This window comes from Muntiacus reevesi, chromosome 1 (genome assembly GCF_963930625.1).
Source record: "Muntiacus reevesi chromosome 1, mMunRee1.1, whole genome shotgun sequence".
Lineage (NCBI taxonomy): Eukaryota > Metazoa > Chordata > Mammalia > Artiodactyla > Cervidae > Muntiacus > Muntiacus reevesi.
The window spans coordinates 38,763,771-38,782,482 of record NC_089249.1 but is presented as its reverse complement, the minus strand read 5'-3'; the positions used below and the strand labels follow the sequence as shown (position 1 = coordinate 38,782,482).

Sequence of the window (18,712 nt, the reverse complement as noted above, 5' to 3'; positions counted from 1 at the left end):
GCTGTCACCCATGCTATAATAAGAATCAACAAACTGATCCCTTCAAGGTTGGACAAAGTGAAGGGTTAAGGCAGAATTAGGAGTTCAGAAAGATTCACAGATGTTACCATTTGTGTAACAGTGGCTCCATTCAGAGGAACAGGAAGAGAAGAGAAGGGAGCTGGGTTAGGAAAAAGGCAACAATGTATTTGGACAACTGTGAAGGCCAAGGGGCCTATGCAACATGCAGGTACAGTCAGAACTAAAGGCCTGGACTTCAGGAGAACAGCATCTGCGAGAGATAAAGAATTGAGAGTCAATCTTCTAAGTGAAACAATGTGAGTGACTGAAGTCACCTTGGAAGATAATGAAACATGAAATTAGATGAAGGCTGAGAAAAGAATCCTGGAAAATTCAGAAACTTCTCAACCTGTGAGTATTCAGATTATAGACAAAACCATGAACTGAGAAGCCACTCATCCCCACTCTCCCATCCCCCACCCACTCCCTGCAAAAAAGTGCTGGCTCTCCTTGCTACCAACAAATGATGCTAGAACTTACTTTAGAAGATTACCACCGTGGAACAACTTTTCACATACCTATTAAACTCCAAGGAGTAGAGCTTCTGAATCAACATCTAAGTACAGATAGATAAAAAAAGAAACCAGGAAAGAACAGCACCATGGGAGCCAAAGGAACAAAACATTCTTCAGGGGGAAAAAAAAAAACCAGTGATCATTGCATACATATTTCCATTCAGCAAAGAGACAATCTAGGGGACTTCCCTGGTGGTCCAGTGGTTAATAATCCACATTGCAATGCAGGGAACACAGGTTCAATCTCTGGTCGGGGAACTAAAATCCCGCATACTGTGGGGCAAGAAAGCCCATGTGCCACAACTAGAGAGAGCCTGGGTGCTGCAACTAAAGGTTCCGTGTGCAGCCACTAGGACTGAGGCAGCCAAATAAATTAATACAAATAAGTAAGTAAAATTAACAATCTACAGAGTACCAGAAACTCTACGGGATAAAAATTCAATACTGAACAAAATATAATCCATGTTCTAATAGCCACAGCAAAATCAAGTATGAGAAAAACCAAATGTTTTCCTTTAAGTTTGGTCTTTACGAAGATTACAAATAACCTACAGGAAGGAGCTTAGGCAGCAGACTAAAGTGGGCTGACAAGTGTATAGGAAAAGTGAAGTAGAGAAAGCAACAGGTACAAGCTTCGTGTCAAAAAATCTTAGCTGGGAACCGGATGGAAAGGCAGCACAAAAGATCATTAAGAGAACAGTTTCTAGCTGTGCATAATACCACATCAAGAGGCCCAGGACTCCAACAGCTTACTACATAAACACCCTGACTCAGACACATGCATATGACAGAAGAGTAACTGTTTAAACTGACTCTCTAATACATTTGCCAAGATAGAGAGGCCTAAATTATTAAAATTACATTCCAATATTATTAATTTTGATTATTAATGACTCTCTGACTACAATTTGGTCTAAGTCACATTGAAAATTAGAAGGCAGTCACAAGGTCAGAAAACTTCAATCACATCTGAGGAAGAAGGAAAATGAATGAGATATCTCAGTGCAGTTTGGGATTAAAGACAGGCATGGGGCCAATTACCTGTTGAAGAGAGATGCATGACATATTTTAGAACTGGGTTTACAAGCCCCTTCAAGACATGCTGGAGAAAAGTGAGAAAATGTTAGGAGTGGGAAGAGAGACATGATATGGTAGAAGTTAAGTATTTAAGCACAAGTTCTCATCAGAAAAAAAACTGTTTAAAAAGTCTAGCTGATGCAAGTCTGAATGAGTTTTATTATTCCAGCAAATAATCTCCATATATTTCAAAACAGCATATGACATGAACTATGTATACACAGTAGGAAAAAGAGTTCCTATTCATATCAAGTGGGAATATATAAAGACAGGAGAGCAATTAGAAGTCAGTGTAGGACTTTCCTGGTGGTCCAGCGGGTAAGACTCAGTATTTCCACTTCGAAGGTCATGAGTTCAATCCCTGGTGGGGGATCTAAACTCACATGCTGTGAGGTGTAGCCAAAAAATTAAAAAAAAGTCAGTGTATAACCAAAAAGAACTGACTCACATTGGTATCTAAAATTCTCATTTTTGTAGTAACAACTTGTAGAATGTATTAATATAACAAAGGTTGGAAATCTTATGTGACTTTTAATATCACATAATCAACTTCAGGTATTCATAAATATTAATATCTGCCTAGTGAGAGAAAAACAAGCCTCATCTTATTTGGATAGTTCGGGAACTGCTACCAGAAGTGCACAAACTAATTTACTACAAAAGCAAAAGGTGAAAATGATTCCATCCCCTCTAACCAATACGTTCAAATCTTACCTTTTTCTTTAAGAAAAAAAAGACTTCCAAAATAACTAACTTCTAGTATGCCATCAATTAAAATTAAAAAAAAGTTCCTCTGGTATTTAATTTGTTTGGTAGTGATTTGTTAACATATAAGAAGTAATAGGCAAAATGAGGAAATAATGAATTAAGTTTTCTTTTAGAACAAAAGTGCTTCTATAATATGAATTTGGCAAACCTGCAGAGATGGAATTTATATACCCACCCCCTCTCCTTTCCCCAACCCCTCAATTTGTACACAAGCCGACAGTTCTTGAAGCTGACAGCATACAGCTAACTCTCCAGTTAGGATGACAGAGTTTGGAAAATCGGGTCACAAGGGTGCCACGTGGACTCTTTAATTATCTGTCTGGCAAGTTTGCATGATGTCCTACTCCCCTCTGTGATCCTGTCATATATCACCTGGTAGGCAAGATAAGGGAAAGGTTAGCAGGGTTTTCTACAAAAATATTTGATGCAAATCACTAGGAATGTGGGAAAAAATGCAGGCACTCTTCTCCATCTATGTCAACACTGTCATGGAAACATTTACTCAGAAACTTCTTGGGGCACGGAATTTTTTTAAAAGTCCAGTGTCAATCATGACCCAAACCATACGTGCTCACTTACAATGTAAAAACAATTCTTGATCCTGTTCCAAGCAACCTCTCTGTAATGCAAATAAAGGCGTTTTTCTGAAACAGATAGTTATGAATCTTTCATTCACAACAGCTAACGAGAACCACATGAGCCGAACACATTCTGGGGATCATGTCAGTGGTGTGTAATTCGAGCAGTGTGTTAGGAAGTGCTGGGCTCCACCAGAGGAGGGGGCCGCAGTGCTGCTTCAAACGACGGTCTTCAAGTTACCCACGTTTCAAACTCCCAGTAAGACACATTTCGCCATCTCTAAAGATGACCACTTTACGACCAGCCTGAGGTCTTCAGCATGACTTCATTTTATGAATAATGGTTTCTTCATTCCTAGGCATTTCCAAGAAAAGAATACTCAGTAGTGTCTATAAAACTAATACAAACCATACTTGTCTATTCTGATCTTAAGCTGACCTTAGTTGAAAAATCTTTCAAAGGGAGTGCTGGTATACCATAATTTTTCCCAAAGCTGTTTACAAATAACAAATGTTCTTCTGCAGGGTGACTGCAAAATAAAATGTAATTTGAAAATGTTATTATTTTATAAATCCACAATATTGGGATGTGTTGAAAAATATAATACAAAATGTTAATATCTTCACTCTCTTAGAAGCGAAAAAGAGAAAAAGAAAGAAAAGGAGACAGATGAAGGAAGGCAGGGAAGAAGCAGCCAGAAAGGTTATTCTTTATTTTACACATTTTTGACCATTTACATTGAATCTGATGCTCCTTTTAAGTTTTTTATGCTTCTTCTAATCTAGATTTCTGACACTGTGTACTCTAAGGTTAGCAACCTTGTCTGTTTTGTTAATTACAGTAATTATTGCTACTTAGTAATACAGGCATTTATTTAATATTTCTTTATTGAAAAATAAGTTTCACTAAATGAAACAAAATTATTTTCTATTAAATAAAGCTGTATATGTCCAGAATTGTTAGATGAAGGAATTAGATTGGGTTGAATTAAGCCAATGTGCTTGCTAATGGTTTAACCAAATCCCTAATCTCGCATAGCTATCTCATATATGCATATCACAAAAGGATCAGTGGAGAAAGTTGAAATGAGTCAAACAAGATCTATCCCAACAACTAACAAAACTCACCCTCACAAACAAAAGACCTTCCAGGGTGTATTTTGCTATATTCACTATGCATTTGTATACATACTTCTCTTCTGTAATTTTCCTTTTAAAGGAAATGTTACCGCAGTATTATCCTTCCCATGGACAAAGGAGCTGGCAGGCTACAGTCCATGAGGTCACAAGAGTCAGCCATGACTTAGTGACTAAGCCACCACCATCACATTACCCCTCCCAGTGACTGTTAGGACTGACAGCAGTAACAGAAACTCACTAAGAAGAATAAAGGGGAAACAGGAAGCTAAGGCGGAGAAGGCAATGGCGCCCCACTCCAGCACTCTTGCGTAGAAAATCCCATGGATGGAGGAGCCTGGTGGGCTGCGGTCCATGGGGTCGCCACGAGTCGGACACAACTGAGCCACTCCACTTTCACTTTTCACTCTCACGCATTGGAGAAGGCAATGGCACCCCACTCTAGTACTCTTGCCTGGAAAATCCCATGGACAGAGGAGCCTGGTAGGCTGCAGTCCATGGGGTCGCTAAGAGTTGGACACGACTGAGTGACTTCACTGTCACTTTTCACTTCCATGCATTGGAGAAGGTAATGGCACCCCACTCCAGTGTTCTTGCCTGGAGAATCCCAGGGACGGGGGAGCCTGGTGGGCTGCCTCTGTGGGGTCACACAGAGTCGGACACGACTGAGCAACTAAACAACAACAGGTATAGAGAAGGTGTGAGAGGGGAGGCTTTGAGGGCAAGATGAGGGAACCTTTACTCCTATTTGAAGACCCTTTAGAACACCATGGACTTTTCCATACAAAAAAAAAAAAAAAAACAAAAAAACTTTTTTACATTATACAAATTTACCTGACAACTATTTGAATTGAAATTCTAAAATTCCCTGTAGTATTAAGGGGCTCCTACAAAGCAAAATGTTTTTAAAAAAGTCACTAGCATATACTCTAACATACAAACAAAACCATGGTGGATCTTTTCTAATTAGTATAAAAACTTAGTGGTGTTCAGATGCATTCCAGCTGAAGTCAGTCACTGTGAATGTACTTAGTCTGGACAAGATTTCATTATCTTCATAATGAGACTTTACTACTTCCAAAATACTTTACTTACTACCCAAATAAGATGAAGGTGATGAGGGCTTCAATCTCTCCTTTGTTTCAAACTCTCTGGCAGCCTAAACTTAACCTTCACTGTCATAACCACCATGAATGTCTCTTTTATTCAGATTTCACTCGTCACAGCTGAGATCTCACCACGCAGTGAGAAAGTCTGAATGGTAACTGGAAAGATAGCAAAGTTATGAAAGATACATTTTCAACTAATGCCATTTGGGCCCTGAAAAAAAGTGGTCAGAAACTGGGGCTGGAAGACAGAATAAGGCAGGATAGAGAAGGGGTATTGAGGAAAACCTCACATGGACATTTTTCTGCTTCAAGATTTTTACAGGACTGTTTTCTTCGTGAGACTATGGAAAGTCTTCAGATTAAACTGAAAAACGTGAAATACAATCAATTGCAAGGACACTGTAATAAATGGTGCTGAAACTTTTGTTTTGGTTGTTTGGATAGGAAATATATGAAAAAGTAAAACAATAGAAAAAGATGGTACTTTAAACTCAGTTTATCTTATAATGCTGCATAGCAAATATGCTAATGTAGAAAAATAGAAAAATAATTACTTCTAAATTTAAAGAAGTTATAAATGCTTTTGTTATTATTCTTTACACATTATTGTTCAGGCTTGGCTATCATAGATCATTCACTTAAAAACAGAAGAGCTAAGACTTTAAGCAAATCTGTGAATCCACGCACATTAAAAAATAATTAAAAACACCCTCTTTAATATACATACTTCAGGCATACATATTAATTCTACACCTTTATATGCATGAGTATCATGTGAATAATGCTACAAGATTTGGCCTGATGACTAGATTTTTATCACAGAAAGAATTCCATTGCTTTTAAATTATTCAGAGTCTAACAAGACCCCACAAAAGAGCTAAATAAAAAAAACTACCAACAAAGCCGATGTTTTCTCTTGTCTAAAAGGATCCTGAGATATAAAAAATATCTAACCTAGCTTATAGTCCACAAACTAAAAATATTTTATATCAGAAGTTCTGATAATGCAGATAAATATACTAAAATAATAAAGACAAATCAAGAAACCCTAAAGATAGGGTTCTAAATCAGTATTTCTGAATTAAAGAGCAATATTTTTAAATACTAGTATACAGCTGTTCATAAAACAAAGTTTTCAAATATACTGGAAAGAGAAACTGGAAATTACATATATACACATAAACACACAGACAAGATTAACATGCTTATGTGGGGGAAAAAATCTATATAGCTATAATAATGTCTTATTTTCTTCCATATGAAAGTTAAATGTATCTGCTCTCTCTTTCATCATGGTTATATCTTTCTCACATTTAAAAGTAAATATACTCACAATCATCTTATTATACGTTCATGTCTAAGATTACCATTAACTCAAAATGTCAAAATTATTGTAGAAAATTAAATCATGTTCAATGTCTTCTCAAAAGTAATGCATTTCATCCACGTATTTCTTTATGGATTTGTTCTGCTGCTTATATTTTTTAAACATTTATTTTCTAATGAAAAATATTAGAAACAATTACAATATTACAAAACATTACAAATATTAGAATCTGCAGAAAAATCAGAGTATTCAGTGATCACAAATGTTATATTTCAGACACGGTAAACATTCTATTGTTGCATTAAGCCAATATGTCACTATTGGCTTACTATATCAATAATATGCATATATTTCTAGGAAAAGGAATAATATTCTAACGGTGATAGAGAAGTAATTGCTAATTGTGCTAATAAAAAACTTTCTAAATAAAATGAAATTCATATCACTAGCCTTTAACAGAGGACTTTGAAAAATATCTTTTTCCCTCTACTTAAATATAAACTTCTCTTCCTTCTATTGAGCTTCATGTTCTTTTCTTTCTCCTCAAATTAAAATCACAATTTTTCAACTGCAGAACTCTGACCTCTTATCAATTCATAATTGATTCACTGAACAAATTACTTTAGCACATTCCTAAGTATTATGTTTCAGGTTCTGGTGAAAAACTGTTCATGGTTTCTAGAATTTTGGATTGACTCAAACAGGACTAGATCCCACTTCATTAGGATATTAGATTCTTACGTTGTTATGCTACTAAATATAGGACTTCCCTGGTGGTTCAGACAATAAAGAATCTGCCTGCAATGCATGAGACCTGGGTTCGATCCCTGGTTAGAAAGATCCCCTGGAGAAGGGTATGGAGGCCCACTCCAGTATTCTTGCCTGGAGAATTCTATGGACAGAGGAACCTGGCAGGCTATAGTCCACGGGGTGGCAAAAAGTCAGGCATGACCGAGCACGAACACTTTCATGCTACTAAATACAAGAACACTTTGATAGTAAACCATAGTGGAAAAATATTGTATATACATATATATAATTCATCTGTGTGTGTATGTCTCTCTCTATATATATATATGTATATACACATATATAACTGAATCACTCTGCTATACACTATAAACTTATATTGTAAATCAACTATACTTCAATTTTAAAAAAAAAGAATGATCTGAAACTATCACATTGTTAATCAGCTATACTCCAATATAAAATAGGGAAGTTTTTTTTAAAAAAAGAATGGTTTGAGACAGGACTTCTGATTTCACCCAAACACACAAGTGCTCTTTCTTAGTAAAATCACTTGAGTGTCACAGGGCTGAAAAGGAAGACAAGAATTTATCTGCTACATAAAGGACTACATTCAGAAATCACATGACTAGTAGAAGGCAATCATGCAATTCTTCTAGCAGGTTTGGTACCTTGAGTCTCTCCTACTCCACTTTAATGACTCCTCTTTTGTATTGTTATTCATAAAAATGAAAAGTAACTGGTTATTCAATTCTTTCTAATAATCCTCGGGGCTCCATCTGTGAGAACGTGCAGAATTCCCCATCGCTCCTGTCATGCCAACCCATTCTGCACACGTCACATGTATTTATCTTTCTGCCTGGAATGCCCTGGAGTCCTCTCATTCTTGACCTCAAAAATTTATCCTATAATAAAGCCAAGTGTCACATACCCAGTAAAGACTTTCCTGACTCCATCAACAACAGTGAGCCTCTCCCTTCTTCTATGTACTGAGATATAAATATAAATGTGTACATTTTTTCCTCTTGTTCACTTAACCTCCTCCCAACAACTGCATCAACGGTACTGCTATTGTTTCCACTTCTAACATAAGGAAACTCAGGCAGATAAGGTCTCTCTGATTTCAAAGTTCATTGGTTGCTTGTTTGTTTAATACGTACTTCATTTAGCTCCACACTCTATTGAGATGGTTGTCTGGTTGCCTCCATTCCCTGGGTTCCCTGATGACAGAAGGCATAGGTCCTGTCTTATTCCTCTCTGTGTGTGCAGTGTCTGGCACAGAACAGATACTCAACAAATGCTCGATAAATGATGAACTGAATGAACAAATGAAAAATAATTACCTTCAAGTCCCAGGTGAAGAACAGTTCGTCTCCTTCTAAACATTCTAAAGATTCTCTTATAAAAAGCACAATAGTGTGCTGATTTCATCTAGCAAACGTTTTGGGAGTGGAAGCACATGTGATGTGCTTAAATACCAATGAGACACTTTCTTGCCCTCAAGAAACTTAATTCAGCAAGGCATAGGGATAAACAAATAGCTAATGACACCAATGCGTGTTCTACTTTTTCTAATCCCCCACAACTTCTTCTCTTGAAAGGAACCTCATTCTTTATAGATGTTGCAATACCTCATAGCTCTGGGTCAGTGGGATATAGATCCATCAACATTAAAAAAAAAAAAAAAAAAAAAAGAATCTCCACAGATCTCAAAAACACAATCTTTTGAGGCATTCGCAGTTAAATCAGCAGTCATTTAAGTACTATGTTAAAGAAAAAAATAAAATCAAAGACACATTAATACTACCCTAGCACTTTTTCAGTTACTAGAGATAACACCAGCTTACTAGAGCTGTAACATCAGTAGCATCAGTTATTAGAGATTCTTTACCAGCTGAGCCACTAGGGAAGTCCAAGAATACTGGAGGGGGTAGCCTATCCCTTCTCCAGGGAATCTTCCCGACCCATGAATCAAACCAGGGTCTCCCGCATTGTAGACAGGTTCTTTACCAACTGAGCTATCAGGGAAGTGAGAGAGAACACAGGACAGCTAAAAACATCGGTTTTAGAGCCAGAAAGATCAAGATATCTATCGTAACTCTGTCTCTCTCTCCCCATGCAGACCACAGGCAAGTCATTTTCTCTTTATGAACCTATTTCTTACCTGTAATATGGAAATAAGGAGACCTGCCTTCAAGAGCTCTTGTGAGAATTAAAAGAGATAATGCATGTAATGCTTGCCACACTAATGGTGCTAGTTTTATAACATCTGATCTAATCTAGATGCTTCGTGAAGAGTTCTGGTTCTATCTGTAATATAACAATACTGCTGGCCCTAATGTCAACAGCAAAAAGTGTTGACCAAATGAAAGGTACTTGAAAAAAAAAAAAAAAGTCACTTGAAAAAAGGAAAGAGAGTCTCAGGTTTCTAGATGGTGTGGATATTATCTGTCCCTTCTCAGCATACACCCTGCAAATCCCTTATTTTGGAACTTTTCTGTGAAAAACAGAACTTTATTAATTATTTCTATGATTAGATTTAAACTAACTGACATGTGTTACTCAATTAGCAATTCTCATTTCCACAAAGAAGAATCTCTGAGTTGGTGAGAAAGAAGAAAATGAATTATATACGATGTCCAGGAATCAATCTTGGTATATAGTCTAAAGTCTGTGCAGTGTTACATTTTGGTTTTCCAAGTCCATTTCTCAACTGTTTCTTTTAACTGATTTTGCAAAACATGTAAAAACAAATAAAAACACTGTCCTTTCCACTGTAAACCTAAATTTATAATCTACTTTACTTAAAATATCACATTTACTAGCTACTGGTACAACTTGAAACCCACCAGGAAAAAAAAAAAATGAATCTAGACACAGACTTTACTCTTTGTATAAAAATTAATTCAACATGGGTCATAGATCTAAAAGCAAAACACAAAACTATAAAACTTTTAAGGGGTGGGAAAACAGAATAAAATTTAGGTAGTCTTGAGTTTGGCAATGAGTTTTTAAAGACAACACCAAAAACCTCTCCATGAAACTGTAAGTTGGCCTTCATTAAAATTATTTGCTCTGTAAAGACGCTATTAAGAGAACAAAAAGACAAGCCACTCCAGAAAAATACACTTGCAGAACAAGTATCTGATAAAGCGCTTGTACCAAAAATATATATAAAGAATTCTTAAAATTCAACAAGAGAAAACGGGACTTCCCTGGTGGGTCCAGGGGTTAAGAATCCACCTTGCAATGCAGGGCACACAGGTTTGATCCCTGGGCCAGGAACTAAGGTCTCCCATACCGTGGGGGCAGTCAGGCCCCATTGCCACAACTACTGAGCCCTTGCACCATAAAGCCTATGCTCCACAACGAGAGAAGCCCAAGCACTGCAACTAGAGAGTAGCCCCCACTTGTCACAACCAGAGAAAGCCTCTGCGTAGCAAGGAAGACACAGCACAGCCAAAAAAAAAAAAGAAAACAGAGATCTATTCAAAAATGGGCAAAAGTTCCTAACAGACATCTCATCAAAGAAATATACAGATGGAAAAGAGCATATGGAAAGATGCTTAACATTAAATGCCACTAGGGAAAGGGCCAATTAAAGCAATGAGATATTACTATGTACTTATTAGTACAGATAAAATCCAAAAAACTGATAATATCAAATGTTAAGAAGGATGAGGAGCAATGGGAGCTTGCATTCACTGCTGGTAGAAATGCGAGATGTACAGCTGCTCTGGAAAACAGATTGGCAATATGTGACAAAGCTAACCAGAATCTTACCATATGATCCAACAATTGTGTTCCTAGGTATTTATCCAACTAATCTGAAAACTTTTGTCCACACAAAAATTTACCCATGAATAATTATAGAAGCTTTACTCACAGCTGCCAAAATTCAGAAGCAAGCAAGATACCCTTTAACAGATGAATAGATACAAACTGTAGATATATCCATACAATGCAATATTACATGATAAAAAGAAATGAGCTATCAAGCCACAAGAAGACATGCATGAACCTTCAATGCACATTCCTAACCAAAAGAAGCCAATCGGACAAGGCTATATGATTTTAGTGATATGATATCCAGAAAGGGCAAAACTTCAGAGACAGTTAAAAAAAAAGAAAAAATCAGTGGCTGCCAGGGGAAGGGTTAAGGGAGTCATATGTGAAACAGAGAAGATGTTTAAGTGTTGAAATTATTCAGTGTGATACTTTTGTAAATAAATAAATGAAATTACACATTTGTCAAAACCCACAGAACTTCACAGAACAAAGAGTGAAACAATATATGTAAATTTTTTAAAAAATCACTTAGAAGGTCTGGGGATCCCAGGATGGAATTTAGGATGTAACAAAAGTATCTACTTGTATCACTAAATAGTATAGGAGGGAAAGGAGTGGCATCTCTAAGACTAAATGGAATCTGTAAAAGGAACAGCACACAGGCACTGTACTCTAGCTGATAAAGCTGTTTCCTCCTCTTTCTAAAGAAAGCACAGATTAACAATTTTGATACTGTTGTACACACATAATGGATTTGAATAATTAAGTGGCAGATGGTGAAAGCCAGGTTTCTTCTCTCTGTTAGAGTGAAATTACAGATAAGCGAGGAAAGAAATCCAGAATGATATAGGTGGTAATGGACTAGGCAGAGTAAGAGACAACCATATGAACTCATATTTAGCTTAAAATAGATATGCATGTGGAGGAGACGGCACTCCAGTTCCATATTCTTGCCTGGAGAGTTCCATGGGCAAAGGAGCCTGATGGTCTACAATCCATGGGGCTACAAACAGTTGGATTGAACTGAGCACATGTACACAGATACACATGGTTACATAGAGAAACATGCATAGCTAAGTATACATACAGGCATTTGTATACACATACATGCATTCCCTGCTGTCAGACGAGAGGTTCCAGAAGTAATGACACCTCAGTAGTAGCAAGAATACCTAGAGTCTGTGATGACCTAGAGGGGTGGGAGGGAGGGGCATATATGTACACATACAGTTGATCCCCACTGTTGTACAGCAGAAATGAACACAACATTGTAAATCAATTACACTCCAATTAAAAATAATAATAATTGAAAAAAAAAAGAAAAAGAATACCTAGAACCCAGATCTTGGCTTCTAACATCATTTCCCAAGAAGATGAAGCAGATTCTTTCTGGCTAACCCTAGGGCAGGGGCAGGAAACAGAAATACACAAGATAATCATGGCATATCTTTTAATGTTAGAAAGTAAGGAAAGATTTTTTTTTAACTTACAATAATAGAGAGATGTCAAAGGAAGACAGGAACCAACTGAAAGAGCTCACAGTGTCCAAAACTGAAACAATTCGGGAAACAAAATAAAGCAGTATTGGATTCCAACTCAAAGTACAAATATAAATATACCCAGGAGTCCAGACCAATATAAGCAAATGATTGAGTAAATTAATAAATGGAGTGTGAGTGAAAGTTGCTCAGTTGTGTCCAACTCTTTGTGACCCCATGGACTATACATGCAATCCATGGTTTTCTCCAGGCCAGAACACTGGAGTAGGTAGCCTTTCCCTCCTCCAGGGGATCTTCTCAACTCAGGGATCAAACCCAGGTCTCCCGCATTGCAGGGGTATTCTTTACCAGCTGAGCCACAAGGAAAGCCCAAGAATACTGGAGTGGGTAGCCTATCCCTTCTCTAGGGAATCTTTCTGTCTCAGGAATCAAACCAGGGTCTCCTGTATTGCAGGCGGATTCTTTACCAACTGAGCTACGAGGGAAGCCCTTAATAAATGGAGGAAAGAGACAAATCTTCCATGCAAAAAAATTCCAAAAAATGTATATAAATACTCTACCCTCAAGAAGGAGAACCGTAATTCTCCACTTCTTAAGTATAGGCTGTTCACAGTGACTTCCTTCTAAGAAACAGCATTAAAAGAAAGAAAAAAGAGCAATTTTTTCAGTGCAGAAAACTAATACTACTGAAGCCAGGGATCAAGATCAATATCAACAGTGATAAATCATGTCTGATAGTGAAAGTCACTCTGTTGTGTCTGACTCTTTGCAACCCCATAGACTATACAGTCCTTAGAATTCTCCAGGCCAGAATACTGTAATGAGTAGCCTTTCCCTTCTCCAGGGGGTCTTCCCAACCCAGGGATCGAACCCAGGTCTCTCGCATTGCGGGTGATTCTTTACCAGAGCTCGAACCCAGGTCTCTCACATTGCAGGCCAATTCTTAACCAGCTGAGCCACAAGGAAAGCCCAAGAATACTGGAGTGGTAGCCTATCCCTTCTCCAGCATAACTTCTCGACCCAGGAATCAAACTAGGGTCTCCTACCTTGTAGGCAGATTCTTTACCAACTGAGCTAGTAAGCACCCTTTCCATTATGTGATAAAAGTAGCACTGTACCTTAGTGATCTTCCTCTCAAAAGCCCCAAACCTCAATCTGATAAGGAGAATAATACTCAACTAATCCCTACAAAGGGCATTCTCCAAATACCTGACTAGTACTCCTCAAAACTGTAAAGAGCATCCAAAACAAGGAAAGTCTAACAATCTGTCACAGCCAAGAGAAGCCTAAAGACACGTGACAACTAAGTGTACTGTGCCACCCGAGAGGACAGGTGCTGGAAAAGAAAAGGCACATTAGATCTAACTAAGGAAATCTAAAGTATAAACTTTTGTTAATAATAATGTACCAATGAGCGTCCCTGGTAGCTCAGTGGTAAAGAATTCGCCTGGCAACACAGGACATGCAGGTTTGATCCCTGTGGCAGGAAGATCCCCTGGAGAAGAAAATGGCTACCCACTCCAGTATTCTTGCCTGGGAAATCCCACGAACAGAGGAGCTTGGCGGGACTGTAGTCCACGGGGCCGCAAAAGAGTCGGACAGGACTCAGTGACTACACAGCAATGTACCAAGACGGTCTCACTGATGTACCAAATACTAATGGAGGACAGTAATAAGAGGGGAAACACATGGAGGTATATGAGATGTCACTTTACTATCTTCACACTTTTTCTATAAATTTGATCTAATAAAATGTTTTTTAAAATACCATTTAAGAATGTATCTAGAAAACACTGAAAAGGCTGTAGTAAAGCATAGAAGAACCTCACACCTTCCATGGATACACTAAACCTCAAATGTTTACAACTAGTCCATTACAGAATTTTTCTGAAGAAAATATTTTCAGTCACTAACAGCTGCAAACAATTTCACACAGTAATTCCCTGCAGGGATGTACCCTAAGTGAAGTGCTTAACTAAAATTAAAATTCTTTTTCCTCTTACATACCATTGCAGATGTCTGAAAGTTTGGAATTATCATTAACTTGTATTGCCTTCTGATGACCCAAACATAGCTGTATGCTAAATACAACCCCAAAAAGCTAACAAACTTTAAATAAATCAAATCAGTGCTAAAATATCCATCTGACAAAACTTCAAGCATCTAAACCAAGACCTTAAGAAAAACCATCATCTTTAATTCTGGATACTCTTAATGCATTTCCTTATACACGTCGTGGTTCAAGTGAGCTGCTGCAGAATTAAAGTAAGTAAGTGAAAAAAAAAAACAGAAGAGTCCAGAGAAGAAGAAAAAGTGGGTGAGGATTTCCCCCGTGATCCAGTGATAAAGACTCTACCGCCACTGCAAGGGGGCATGAGTTTGATTCCTGGTTCAGGAACTAAGATGCTGCATGGCCAAAAAAAATTTATAATTTTTTTTAAAAAGTGTAAAGTAGTGGGTGAACACGGGTGTAAAATAATGAAAGAAAAGGAACAGATTACTATTTGAAATGTATCACATAAAATCACTGAAAAGAAAGGGCAGGAAGCCTATGTCATAGCATATTAAAAAAAAAAAAGAAACTGGTATCTGTAAAGTATTAGCATAGACAAAAAATTAAAAGCAGGAAAATCTAGAGACAAAAGTAAAACAAAAATCTTTACATTTGATCAGAAACAAGCCAAGTGTTCAAAATTTGGCATTAGATTCCCAACAGGGAACAAACAAGAATAAACCATTTTGAAGAAACTTCAAGCTAAATACAACTTAAACTATTCCTCCAATATTAGTAAAAGGATGAAAATTACTATACAATGATATTCATTGACACTGAAAAGTGTGAGAAAAAAGATTACAATGAGGATGTATTAAATATTGTGAGTTATCTCACAACACTGGAATTAAAAGCAAGTTATCTTTCCTTCTCGTCTTCTATGAAGAGATTAACTTGTGGAATTTTTAGAAGCCTTAATTTCTGAATTCTGCACTAAATGCAGTCTATAAAATGTTACTACATTTGTGATACATTCTACCCTACCCTTTACATGGCAAGTCTACAAAGTGGGTTATTTTTCAAATTGCCAAGTAAAAATGTGAACCCATGACCAAAAATTTCCCACACCAGCTACATAAGAACTATAGTAATATGTCCAGAAAACTCCAATTCCAAATAGAAAATAGGTGAGAAAGGATAACACAAGTCTTTAATTTTCAGTGACTACATGATCTAAATTACCGGTTCACACTTTACAAAACCCAGTTCCCTGTAGAAGAATAGCACCCTTTCAATGGAAATACATTAGAAGCAATACACAACACAGTTACTTTGTTATATGTATATAAAGAAGACTTCTGGGAATCCCAATTCTTCTATATCCCCCCCAAATAAAGCCAAAACCAAAGCAGTCACAGGCGCCTCAAACCAAGTTTTATCTGAACTCTTCAGATATTAGCTTTCCTCTTATTATCTGAGGTGAGGACTGAAACCGTCAAAAGAAAAGCAATAATACATTTCATGGAAATACATTTTGTAAAGGTGAACTCCAATTCCTAATGCTCTAGCACTCTTGACGCCTAAGGGGTTCAAATCCTCATACCTAACACAGCATCCTACCCCCAAAGGGAGTCCAGCGAGGCTGTGGGTAGCATGGGGAAAGGATCTGACAAACAATGCAAGCGAGGGGACGATCCCTGGCAAGATTCTGCATACAGAGAGTCCTTGAAAGGAGAGAAGAAAGTGAGAGCGTAGCAGGAGCGGGCAGGGTCTTGGAAATCCACTCCGAAGGCATTTACTGACAAAGACTCCAGAAGGGCCGTCTTCCCAAAAGTAAAATGGTGAGTGAGCCGGGTGAAGCCGCTAAGAAAGGAAAGTCACCGGGAATTAGCAGTGACAACTACGCACAAACAACGAGCTCTCTCGAAACTGGAGGGGTATGCGATGGGGTCTTGTTGCAAAGTGTCCATGGGAAAAGACCTCACACTCTCCCCCCTCCCCCGCAATGTGGGGACGGGGAGGGTAAGCTCTATGAAAGCCCAAGTCTCAGGCAAGCCGGGAGAAGAATATTCGGTTCTGGAGTCGCCCGGAGGACCAGAGAAACGCAGGTGTACCTGCGGAAGCTCAGGTTACCGGGAAATGTGACAAGGACCGTGAGCGTCTCCTCCGCCCACCCTGCCGGAGCCCCGGGCGCAGAGGGCGGGCACCCGCTCCGGGCGCCCGGGACCCGCGCGCGGACTCGCTCCGGAGGCAGCGCCCTAGCACACCTGGCTCCCGACACCAGTTGAAAGCAGTCAGAGTGAACGAAGGCGGACGCGGCGCCTGGCACCGCTCCATCTCGGCACACAAAGGCGGGTTTTGAAAATCGACGGAAGAGTCCGAGCCGCGGGACCCCGGCAGGCGCCCTTCTCCGAGGGGCTCTTACCTCGGATCCGCCCTCGGGGCCGCGGCTTCCCCGGAGGCGCCTCGAGCCCTCACCCGGTGGGAGGCGGCCGGGAGAAAGCCCCCGACCCGGACCGCTCCCTCCCAGTCCTCCGCGAGCCGCCAGCCGCCGTCGGCGCCCGGCCGAGGAGAAGCGGTCTCCCGGGGCGAGCTCAGCGCCGGCCTCGCGCTCGGCGAGACCGCCTCGCCCGCCGCCGCTGCCGGGGAAGTCTGGAGCTACACGCCCGCTCGCCGGCTCGCCCGCTGAATCGGCCGCGCGCCGCGCATGCCCAGTGCTCCTGCCGGGAGCGAGCGCGCGAGCGAGCGCCGCGCGGCCCCGAGCCCGGCTCCGCTCTCCGGGTCTTGGCGGCAGCCGAGCCGCCGAGTAACTGGTCGACCCCAGCGCGGGACGCGAACGCGCCAGGAGGCCGAGTGGGCGGGAGAGCGGCGGGAAGAGAGAGGGCCGGGCACCGAGCGGGGCTGTCAAGGCCAAGATCAAAGTCGGACCGAAGTTCTGAGCCGCCGACGGGTTTCCAGAAGTGCCCTAGCAGGACCGACTAGCAGCCGGGAGGCGCTGGAAGGGGAGGAGAGCAAGAGGTTTGCCCCGGGCAAGAGTGGATGCTCCGAGCGGAGGGAGCACCCCAGCTCCTGGTGCTCACGTCGTGGCCGCTAACCTGCGAACAGTAAACCCGGCTCACCCAAAGACCCTCCAGCCTCTGTCTTCCTCCCGGGACCCTCCCACCTATTTTTCCCCTTTTGTCACTTCTTTTTGTTTTTCTCCCTAACTCATGCCATCAACTGGTGACACCCAAGGGGGCCTCTCTTCGGTCCCTGGGAGTCTCCAAACTGCCGGTCCTTAGCTGCAAGCAGCAAGACCAGACCCGCTTCACATGCCTGCCTGCGATGCTGTTTTTTTCTCGTAACTCCTGCCAAGAGCCTGATGTGGTTTGAAATAGTGGAGGCTTCTTCCACATAATGCCTCTCACGACCTTGCTCAGTTCAGTCGCTCAGTCGTGTACAACTCTTCGCGACCCCATGGACTGCAGCACGCCAGGCTTCCCTGTCCATCACCAGCTCCCCAAGCTTGCTCAAACTCATGTCCATCGAGTTGGTGTGCCATCCAGCCGTTTCATCTTCCGTCATCCTAACCATCCCTCATAACCTTTTCTCCGCCCAGTAGCCCCTGGAACCCTGGAATGAAAAGTCCTTCCGTGTGGGACATTGCATTCACTTCTTCTTGAAACCCCCCTTTTGTTATAGCTATGGCCCTCTCCTTTCTTCGTTCTTTAAGGTCACGACTCCCAGGAATCAAGGAAAGACTATAAAATAAATTTGGTTAAAATAGATTGAATCTGCTTGTTTCGTCCATTAAGGAAGAAGGGTAGTCAGGGGAAAGAAAGATTTCACACCAAGATGGGAAGTAAAACCAGTACCCTAAAAGTTGAAATAGACCTTAAGTCTGGTCCACTATCTTAAGTAGAAATCCTCTCTCCAATATTTCCTCTACACCATCAACCACTTAAACTTTTCCATTGTTAGAGATCTCTATTTTTATCTATATTATATATAATTATAATTTTTATTGAATACTATGCCAGGAACTATGCAATTTTTATATGCTATTGCTAATCCTTAAAATGAGATGGGCCTTGTTGTACCTATTTAGCAGGAAAAGGAAACTCAGAAGTT

General features: G+C 40.0%; 1 protein-coding gene across 3 annotated transcripts in view; it reads right to left on the bottom strand.

The window, feature by feature from the left end:
• EPS8 (EGFR pathway substrate 8, signaling adaptor) overlaps positions 1-17,291 on the bottom strand; it is a 193,453-nt gene extending 176,162 nt beyond the window's left edge. For all 3 annotated transcript variants that reach the window (XM_065940842.1, XM_065940835.1, XM_065940812.1), the window contains exon 1: positions 17,028-17,291. The gene's annotated coding sequence lies outside the window, so the exon portion shown is untranslated. The remainder of the gene's footprint in view (positions 1-17,027) is intronic.
• Positions 17,292-18,712: the final 1,421 nt, after the last annotated feature.